Genomic DNA, 11,077 nt, shown 5'->3' with positions numbered 1-11,077 from the left:
GGACCCTCTCCAATGCCAACACATCTTTTCCTGGATAAGGGCCCAAAACTGCTCGGTCCAGTCTGACCAATGCCTTATCAAGCCTCAGCATCACATCCTTGCTGTCCATGAGATCATCAGATGCAGGAGCAGAGTTAGGCCATTTGGCCCATCGGGTTTGCTCTACCATTTCATCGTGGCTGTTCCATTTTGCCGCTCAGCCCAATTTTCTGCCTTCTCCCTCTGCCGTATATATACCCAAATGACTTGGCCTCCACAGCTGCCTGCGGGAACAAATTCCACAGATTCACCAACCACTGGCTAAAGAAATTTGTCCTCCTCTCTGTTCTAAAAGGATACCCCTTTATTCTGAGGCTGTGTCCTTTGGTCCTCGCCCACCATAGGAAATATCCCCTCCACATCCACTTTATCAAGTCCTTTCACCATTCGATAGGCTTCAATTAGGTCTCCCCTCATTCTTCTGAATTCCAGTGAGCGGAGGCCCAGAGCCATCAAACACTCTTCATATGACAAGCCATTCAATCCTGGAATCGTTTTTGTGAACCTCCTTTGAATCCTCTCCAGTTTCAGCACATCCTTTCTAAGATAAGGAGCCCAAACCTGCTCACAGTACTCTTAAGTGAGGCCTCACCAGTGCTTTATAAGGCCCCAACGTTGCATCCTTGCTTTTATATTCTAGTCCTCGTGAAATTAATACTGACATTACATCTGCCTTCCTCACCACAGACTCAACCTGCAAATCAACCTCTATGGAATCCTGTACAAGGACTCCCAAGTCCCTTTGCAGCTCAGAGTTTTGTATTTTCTCTCCACTTAGAAAATAGTTAACCCTTTCATTTCTTCTGCCAAAGTACATAGCCATACACTTCCTGACACTGTATTCCATCTGACATATCTTTGCCCTTTCTCCTAATCTGCGTCAGTCTTTTTGCAGTTTCCCTGCTTCCCCAACACCAGAACAGGCTCTCTTTATTCCCGTTCTGCCTCCTGCCAATCAGCCAATGCTCTATCCACGCTAGTAACCTTTCCTGTAATACCGTGGGCTGTTGACTTGTTAAGCAGCCTCATAAGAGGCAGTTTGTTAAAGGCCTTCTGAAAATCCAACAGCACAACACCCATCGATTCTCCTTCGCAACGCTCAGAACCCGCTGGAGGAACTCAGCAGGTCGGGCAGCATCCATGGAAAAGATCGGTCGACGTTTCGGGCCAGAAACCTTTGTCAGGACTATCCTACTTGTTATTTCTTAAAAATTCCATGATTTGTCAGGCAAGATTTTCCCTTAAGGAAACCGTGCTTACTATGGCCTATTTTATCATGTGCCTCCAAGTACCCTTGACTCCATCTTCCCAATAACTGTGATCAGATAATTTCCTTCCTTCTGGCTTTCTCCCTTGAAGAGTCGAGTGTTATTTGCAATTTTTCATTTTCCCAGAACCATGCCAGAATTAACTGATTTGTGAAAGATCGTTACTAATGCCTGTACTGTCTCTTCAGCCACCTCTTTTAAAACCCTGGGGTGTAGTCTATCTGGTCCAGGTGACTTGTCTACCTTCAGACCTTTCAGCTTACCAAGCACCATCTCCCTAGAAACGGCAACTTCACTCGCTTATGACCCTGACACTCTCGAACTTCCACCATACTGCTACTACTAGCTTGTGTCCTCCACAGTGAAGAATGATGCGAAATACTTACTCAGTGTGTCTGCCATTTCCTTGTCCCCCATTACTACCTCTCCAGCATCGTTTTCTAGCAGTCCAATATCTGCTGTCGTCTCTCTTTTACACTTTATATGTCTAAAGAAACTTCTAGCATCCTCTCTAATTTTATTGGCTGGCTTAGCTTCGTATTCCATCTTTACCTTAATGACCTTTTTAGTTGCCTTCTGTTTTTAAAATCTTCCCAATCGTCTAACTTCCCACTAATTTTGCTCTTTATATGCTCCCTCTTGGCTTTTATGTTGACTTTGACTTCTGTTGTCAGCCACGGTTATGGCATCCTGCCTTTAGAATACTTCTTCCTCTTTGGGATGTATTTATCCTGCACATTCCAAATTTCTCCCAGAAATTCCAGCCACTGCTGCTCTGCCATCATCCCTGCCAGTGTTCTTTTCAATCAATTTTGGCCAACTCCCCTCTCACGCCTCTGTAATTCCCATTACTCTACTGTAACACTGATACACCTGACTTGAGATTCTCCTTCTCAAACTTCGGGGTGAATTCTATCATTGTCATCACCTAAACCCTAAGGGTCCTTTACCTTAAGCTCTCGAATCAATTTGGTTCATTGCACAACACCCAGTCCAGAATAGCTGATCCCCGAGTGTGCTAGAAATACCCTAACAACAGGAAATCTGCAGATGCTGGAAATTCAAGCAACACACATCAAAGTTGCTGGTGAACGCAGCAGGCCAGGCAGCATCTCTAGGAAGAGGTATAGTCGACGTTTCAGGCCGAGACCCTTCATCAGGACCAACTGAAGGAAGAGTTAGTAAAAGATTTGAGAGGGGGAGGGGGAGATCCAAAATGATAGGAGAAGACAGGAGGGGGAGGGATGGAGCCAAGAGCTGGACAGGTGATTGGCAAAGGGAATATGAGAGGATCATGGGACAGGAGGCCCAGGGAGAAAGGGGGGGGGGACCCTGAGGATGGGCAAGGGGTATAGTCAGAGGGAGAAAAAGAGTGAGAGAAAGAATGTGTGTATATAAATAAATAACAGATGGGGTGGGGGGGAGGTGGGGTATTTGCAGAAGTTTGAGAAGTCAATGTTCATGCCATCAGGTTGGAGGCTACCCAGACGGAATATAAGGTGTTGTTCCTCCAACCTGAGTGTGGCTTCATCTTTACAGTAGAGGAGGCCGTGGATAGACATGTCAGAATGGGAATGGGATGTGGAATTAAAATGTGTGGCCACTGGGAGATCCTGCTTTCTCTGCGGACAGAGCATAGATGTTCAGCAAAGCGGTCTCCCAGTCTGTGTCGGGTCTCACCAATATATAAAAGGCCACATCGGGAGCACTGGACGCAGTATATCACCCCAGCCGACTCACACATAAAGTGTCACCTCACTTTACCCTCTTGGGATTCAGCACCAACCTGATTTTCCCAATCTACCTGCATATTGAAATCTCACATGACTATCAAAACATTGCCCTTTGACATGCATTTTCTATCTCCTGGTGTAATTTGTAGATCACATCCTTGCTGTTTGGTGGCCTGTATATAACTTCCATCAGGGTCTTCTCACCCTTCAAATTCCTTAGCTCTACCCACAATGATTCAACACCTTCTGATCCTCTGTCACCTCTTTCTAATGATTTGATTTCATTTTTTACCAACAGAGCCTTGCCACCCCCTCTGCCCACCTGCCTGTCTTTTTAATACAATGTGTATCCTTGGATGTTAAGACCGTAAGACATGGGAGCAGAATTAGGCCATCTGACCCATTGAATGGCAGAGCAGAGTCAATCATGGCTGATCTTTTTTCTTCCTCCTCAACCCCACTCTCTGGCCTCACCGTAACCTTTGATACCATGTCCAATCAAAACCCTATCAATCTCTGCCTTAAATACACCCAACGACCTGGCCTCCACAGCTGCCTGGGGTAATAAATTCACTACCCACTGACTAAAGAAATTCCTCTGCATCTCCATGTTTTACGCGGACGCCCCTCTATCCTGAGGCCGTGTCCTCTTGTCTCTCCCCCCCCCCCCCCACCATGGGAAACATCCTTTCCACATCTACTCGGTTTAGGCCTTCCAAAATTGAAAGGTTTCAATGAGATTCCCCCCCCCACCCCCATTTCCTTCTAAATTTCAAGCGTTTCAAGGTTTCAAAGGTATATTTAATGTCAGAGAAATAAAAACAATATCCATCTGGAAATGTTTTTTCTTTGCAAACATCCACAAAAACAGAGGAGTGCCCCAAAGAATGAATGACAGTTAAATGTTTGAACCCCGAAGTCCTGCCCCCTCCCACGAGTAAGTGGCAGCAAAGCAACGATCCCCCCTCCCCCAATTGCAAAAAAAAAGCATCAGCACCCAAGCATGAACAAAGCAACAGCAAAGCCACAGACTTGCACCACCAAAAGACTACTCGTTCACCAGGTATTCGCCATACCACAGCTCTCTCTCTCTCCCTAATAACAGAGAAAGAGGTGTCTCTGTTTCACAGTGAGGGGGGAGACACAAGGAACAACTCACTGATTTACGATCCATCACTTTTTCTAAGCCCTGTGCCCAAAGAACTCAGGTCTCTGGTACATAGCCAGTGATCCTCCATCTCCCACGACACACTGATTTCCTGCCGGGACACTGACCTTCGATCCGCCGTCTCTCGAGCCACGAGATCCCGGACCTCCAAAGGCAAGCTAAGCTCTGAGACTGCATCCTTGGCATGGTGAATAACGGCTGGTTGTGAAACCCCGAGAGCGGGTCCCATTCCTGCAAAGAACCAAAGTCAGCGTGTAACTCCAGGTCAGGGTCTTCAAAAGAACCCTGAAAGGGGAAAATAGAGATACTAAAGATGGAAATAGAGCTGTTTCTGAAGATGCAAGCAAAGGAGTGGCCATTTAGTGCCATCATAACTAAACTCCACCTTCTCCAGCGAGTACAGACCCAGAGCCATCAAACGTTCCTCGTACGATAATCCTTACATTCCCGGAATCATTCTTGTGAACCTCCTCTGGACCCTCTCCAATGCCAGCACATCTTTTCTAAGATGAGGGGCCCAAAACTGTTCACAATACTCAAGGTGAGGCCTCACCAGTCCCTTATAAAGCCTCAGCATCACTTCCCTGTATTCAAGATGTCTTGAAATGAATGCTAACATGGCATTTGCCTTCCTCACCACCGACTTAACCTGAAAGTTCACCTTTAGGGTGTTCTGCACAAGGCCATTTGCATCTCAGATTTTGGATTTTCTTCCCATTTAGAAAATAGTCTGCACATTTATTTCTTCCTCCAAAAGTGCATGACCATACATTTTCCAACATTGTATTTCATTTGCTACTTTCTTGCCCATTCTCCTAATCTGTCCCAAGTCCTTCTGCATCCTGTTTCCTCAACACTACCTGTCTCTCCACCAATCTTCATGTCATCTGCAAACTCTAGCCATCTATTTCATCATCTAAATCATTGATATACAGCATTAAAAAGAAACGGTCCCAACACCGACCCCTGCGGAACACTGGTCACTGGCAGACAACACCGACCCCTGTGGAACACTTGTCACTGGCAGACAACACCGACCCCTGCGGAACACCACTCGTCACTGACAGACAACACCGACCCCTGCGAAACACCACTCGTCACTGGCAGACAACACCGACCCCTGCGGAACACTGGTCACTGGCAGACAACACCGACCCCTGCGGAACACTGGTCACTGGCAGACAACACCGACCCCTGCGGAACACCACTCGTCACTGACAGACAACACCGACCCCTGCGGAACACCACTCGTCACTGGCAGACAACACCAACCCCTGCGAAACACTGGTCACTGGCAGACAACACTGACCCCTGCAGAACACTCTTCACTGGCAGCTGACCAGACAAGGGTGACTTTATTCCCACTCGCTGCCTCCTACCAATCAGCTAATGCCCTATCCATGTTAGTAACTTTCCAATAATAAGCTCCCAGATATAATACTCTGTCAGCAATGATTCAGTGGTGTCCACAATGTCATGCATGACAATCTGTAACTGTAACTGTGCTACAAGTTGATCTACCTTATTCTGTATACTGCTCACATTCAAAGAAAACATCTTCGGTCCTGTAGTCATCCTTTTGATTTTCTCCACCGTTTACATTACAATTCATCTTGTTGACTGCAATTTTGCCCAATCATCAGGCTCTCTTCACTATACACTGCCTCTGTTGGTAAAACAACTACCTGAACTTCAGCACCAGCACCCCTGCCAAATTAGTTAAACCCTCTCGAACAGCTCGAACGAACCTTCCCAGAAGGATGTTGATCCCCTTCGGATTCAGGTGTAAACACCACTTTTGTATTGTCCTGAAATGAATGTTAGCATAATATTCTGCAAGATGATCTTCAGGGAAGTGTCGTCTTCTTCTATGGCAAAAGATTTAGGCAGTAGAGCAATATAGCGTGGATTCAAGCACTCGTGTCATAAACCAGTCCAAACTGACCACAGGGCACACTGACGACAGCCCACTAGCATCTGACCCCTGCCCAGTCCACACTGACCACAGGGCACTACCGTCTGACCCCTGCCCAGTCTACACTGACCACAGGGCACTACTGTCTGCCCCGGCCACACTGACCACAGCCCTCTACCGTCTGATCTCTGCCCAGTCCACACTGACCACAGCCCACTACCGTCTGCCCCCTGCCCCGGCCACACTGACCACAGGGCACTACCGTCTGCCCTGGCCACACTGACCATAGCCCACTACCGTCTGCCCCCTGCCCAGTCCAGGCTGACCACAGGGTCCTACCCCAATTTTCTGCAGTGGTCCCATTTCCCTGTAGGCTCCGTACAGAATAAAGTTCCCCTGTCTGCCCCTCCCAAAATCTTGAGCGGATAGGCTGCAGTGAGCCAACCTAGAGTTGTATTCTGGCTCCTGTCTAATGGAAGAATAAATTGATTGGCCGTCCATTGGCAGTGCGTTGACCCCGGGATCGCAGGCCCATCGTGCTAAGCTTTTGCAGGAGCAGCGGGTCGGGCAGCGCCGGTGTACGGAGGAGAGAGAGGAGCGCCGCTCAGGGTTGGCGCCGGAGCCGGTGGCCACGAGATGGCGCTGTCTGACCGCAGAGGGACGGGGAAATGATCGGGAACTTCAGCAAGATTTGTACAGTATTGGATTGGTAAAGGGTGGACATAGCAGGGCACAACTCGACCCATTCGGTGCGGGTCCGGTCTGCCGGTGGCACAAGGTCTCCGTGCTGTTAGATCAGTGTCCTGGAGTAGCTGTAACGCGAACTTGGTCCAAGGTGCCGGGTAAAACTAAAGCACAACTCTTGGGACACGGACACGGAGACGGGCCGTGATGGGCGCCAGGGTTACGGGGCGAAGTCGGGAGAATGGTGTTAAAAGGGATTATAATAAATCAGCCATGATAGAATCGAGAGCAGTCTCGATGGGTTGAATAGCCTAATTCTGCTCTCCCGGCAGGACTATGGATGGTTGCCGCAGGTAAAACGTAGTGTTACCCGAGGAGTTCTGGAGGGGGAGGGAGGTCCCGAGTGATCCATAGGCAAACGCATGTTCCCACGTCCTCCAGCCAGATCCCGAGCGCAAGGAACGGCGGCGGGTCCACGGCTCGCTTCCCAGGCCGATTCCCACAGTCAGAGAGGAGTCGGCGGGAGACTCGCTCCCTCCCGGAGCTGGGGATCTGCGCCTGGTCGGTTCCAGGGAGGTATGGCACCCAGTAACTGCTTGTGTTCACCTACTGGGAGCCGAGGGCGGCGGGGCTGGAGTGAAGGGGACACGGGAGGTACCAGGTTTTTTTTATTTCAAAATATACTTTATTCAAAAATAAATATATACAATAAACCATTCAATAACTTTTCATCGTTTACATGCGTTTCCATCATAGTCAGTACATATCCGTATTTATAGCCACCCACGTGGCACTCCAGTAGTTCAGCTTACCATATCATTGTTGAGGGGTATACTCCCCGCCCCCGCCCCCTCCCACTCCCACGGGTGGAGAAACCTATTCTGTGGTCCTTCCCCACCGGGCCCTTGCGGTGGCTGCACCGAGTTTCAGTGCGTCCCTCAGCACGTACTCCTGCAACCGAGAATGTGCCAGTCGGCAGCATTCTCCCACGGACATCTCCATGTGCTGGTAGATCATCAAGTTTCGGGCCGACCAAAGAGCGTCTTTCACCGAGTTGATGATCTGCCAGCAGCACCGGATGTTGGTCTCCGTGTGCGTCCCCGGGAACAGCCCGCAGATCAGAGAGTCCTCTGTTACGCAGCTGCTGGGGATAAAACGTGATACTAGCCCGTCCATCCTCCTCCACACCCTCTTTGCGAACTGGCAGTGTGCAAAGAGGTGGGTCACAGACTCCTCCTCATTGCAGTCCTCCCGTGGGCAGTGGGGTGCGGAGACGACGTTCCGGGCGTACCAGGTTGTGGGATCAGAGATGGTAGGGAGCGGGGAAGACGGGTTACGTTATTTGGGACGCAAACACGAGGAATTCTGCAGATGCTAGAAATTCAAGCAACACACATCAAAGTTGCTGGTGAACGCAGCAGGCCAGGCAGCATCTCTAGGAAGAGGTACAGTCGACGTTTCGGGCCGAGACACTTCGTCAGGACTAACTGAAGGAAGAGCTAGTAAGAGATTTGAAAGTGGGAGGGGGAGGGGGAGATCCAAAATGATAGGAGAAGACAGGAGGGGGAGGGATGGAGCCAAGAGCTGGCCAGGTGATTGGCAAAGGGGATATGGGAGGATCATGGGACAGGAGGCCCAGGGAGAAGGAAAAGGGGGAGGGGGGGAACCCAGAGGATGGGCAAGGGGTATAGTGGGAGGGACAGAGGGAGAAAAAGGAGAGAGAGAGAGAAAGAATGTGTTTATATAAATAAATAACGGATGGGGTACGAGGGGGAGGTGGGGCATCAGCGGAAGTTAGAGAAGTCAATGTTCATGCCATCAGGTTGGAGGCTACCCAGACGGAGTATAAGGTGTTGTTCCTCCAACCTGAGTGTGGCTTCATCTTTACAGTAGAGGAGGCCGTGGATAGACATATCGGAATGGGAATGGGACATGGAATTAAAATATGTGGCCACTGGGAGATCCGCTTCATCCCTCCCCCTCCTGACTTCTCCTATCATTTTGGATCTCCCCTTCCCCTTCCCACTTTCATTTCTCTTACTAGCTCTTCCTTCAGTTAGCCCTGAGGAAGGGTCTCGGCCCGAAACGTCGACTGTACCTCTTCCTCGAGATGCTGCCTGGCCTGCTGCGTTCACCAGCAACTTTGATGTGTGTTACGTTATTTGGGAGCAAGATTGCAAATGCTGGAATCTGGAGCAACAGACGAACTGTCGGATGAACAGCGGCTCAAGCTGCATCTGTGGGAGGAAAATGGACAGTCGACATTTCGGGTCCCCCTCTCTCTCTTTCCCCTCTTTCACTCAGTCCCTCCATTTCAATCCCTCTTCCCCTGCCCTCGTTCGCCTCTCCCTCTTCTGCCTGAAGCTGCGTGGTAGAGGCAGATGCGTTAGGGGGATCTTAGAAACGAAATCAGTTCCGGTGGACTGAGGGGATGCGATCTAACGGCCGGGAAGACGGTTCTGCAATGCTCTTTGGTTATGACAGGCCACCCACTGTAACCTCAGTTTGTGACGACTATTCGTGCCACCAGATTTGGGCTTCTGAGGTGAAGAGAGTGGAACTATTACAACTTCACCCTCCCCTAACCTCTCTAACGTTCCCCCCCCCCCGTCTCGCAGAGTAATTATTGTATGAATCAATTAAACTCACTTGAAGATGATTGAAATCCCACGGACCAGAACTGGGAGGTCGGTCAGCTTGAGTCTCCGCAGGAGGCCGCAGCTTTGACCCAGATACTTCCCCACTCCCCGCCCAACCCGGCAATAAGCAGAGGCCTTTGCCTCTCGCTTGCGGCCTAGCCAAGGATATCAACACCCGAGTTCCCTAGACTGCGCTGGTGAGGGCTAAACTATGCAATTCAGCTCGCAATCCCTTCCTGACCTCCTCCACGCTTCCCCTTTATGTGTGGGGAACGAATGTTTCACTCTCTCCGCGTGTTCATACCGCCTGTTTAAAACATTATACAGGTTTCCCAGCCGACTCTTGGCACGTGATCTGTTTGATCCCGTCAGTGGCATCAATAACGTGCCACGAACAGGTTAATTTCCAAACCTTCCAGCTTTTCATAACGAATAGAAAGGCCAAAAGGCGGGAAATCCGTCTATGTGATCGGGATGGACGCGAGTTACGGAGTTGCTATGCTGAGCACTCTGGGTTGAGTTCATTTCCCTCCGTGCCCTGCTCATTCAAGTACCTGTCCAGGGAGCTCTTAACTTCCCCTTCCTGTTCACCCCTCCCGTTAAACCATAGCACCTAGGATGGTGTGGTAGCTCAGCTCTTCACATATCCGTGATCCGGGTTCAATTCCGCCGCTTCCTGTACGTTCTCCCCGTGACGGCGTGGGTTTCCTCCTGGTGCTCCGGTTTCCTCCCACAGTCCACAGACCTACCGGTTGGTAGGTTAACTGGTCACTGTAAGTTGTCCGGTGAATCGGGGGATTGCTGGGAGGCGCGGCCCCATGGGCCTATTCCGCGCGGTGTCTCCATTCGGTCCATCGAGGCTGTTCCACTATTCCATCATGGCTAATTTATTAACCTCTCAGCTCCATTTCGTGCTTTCTTCTCGTAACCTTTGAACCTATCTGGCGCTTCTTTAAATAGTGTATACCCAATGACATGGGATCCGCCGTCGTCTGATCCACAGACTCTCTACCGTCTGGCTGAAGAAATTCTTTCTCATCCCTGTTCTGAAGCGGACTCTCTCCATTCTGCTGTGCTCTCTGGTCCTGGACAGCCCCGCTATAGGAAACATCCTCCCGACGCCCACTCTCCAGGCCTTCCCACCCGAGACTTCCTTTAAACCTTCTCTCTCTCTGACCCTAAATCAATGACGGTCAGTATTAGACGACCAGTCGTGCGAAACAGGCTCTGATTGTCGGCTGCTCTCTGTGCCTGAAGGTGTGTGTCGGTGCTGGAGCCGGCTGACTGTGCACTCCTCTGCAGCCTCTCGATCCCGTGGATTGGAGATTGGAGCCTCTGTACGAGGGGGTGATGGAACCGGTCAGGATACTCTCCATGGTACACCTGTAGAAATTTGTTAGTCTTTGGTGACTCAACACATCTGAACCTGGCGTGCTGTCTTCGTGATTACGTCAAATGCAGGGACCTATGCAGGGTTCCCAACCTTCTTTATGCCGTGGACCAAGGGGCAGGATAGCTCCTCTGAGAAGTTTACGCCCAGAGACAAGTAGCCCGACGGATCCTCAAACACAAGCGCCCACCGCCCTTCTGTGAAAACGAGGCCCATCGCTGCCGCCTCATTGTCTATATTG

The sequence above is a fragment of the Mobula hypostoma genome, chromosome 18, assembly GCF_963921235.1.
Source record: "Mobula hypostoma chromosome 18, sMobHyp1.1, whole genome shotgun sequence".
NCBI classification, from domain to species: domain Eukaryota; kingdom Metazoa; phylum Chordata; class Chondrichthyes; order Myliobatiformes; family Myliobatidae; genus Mobula; species Mobula hypostoma.
Note: the sequence above shows the minus strand (reverse complement) of the source record.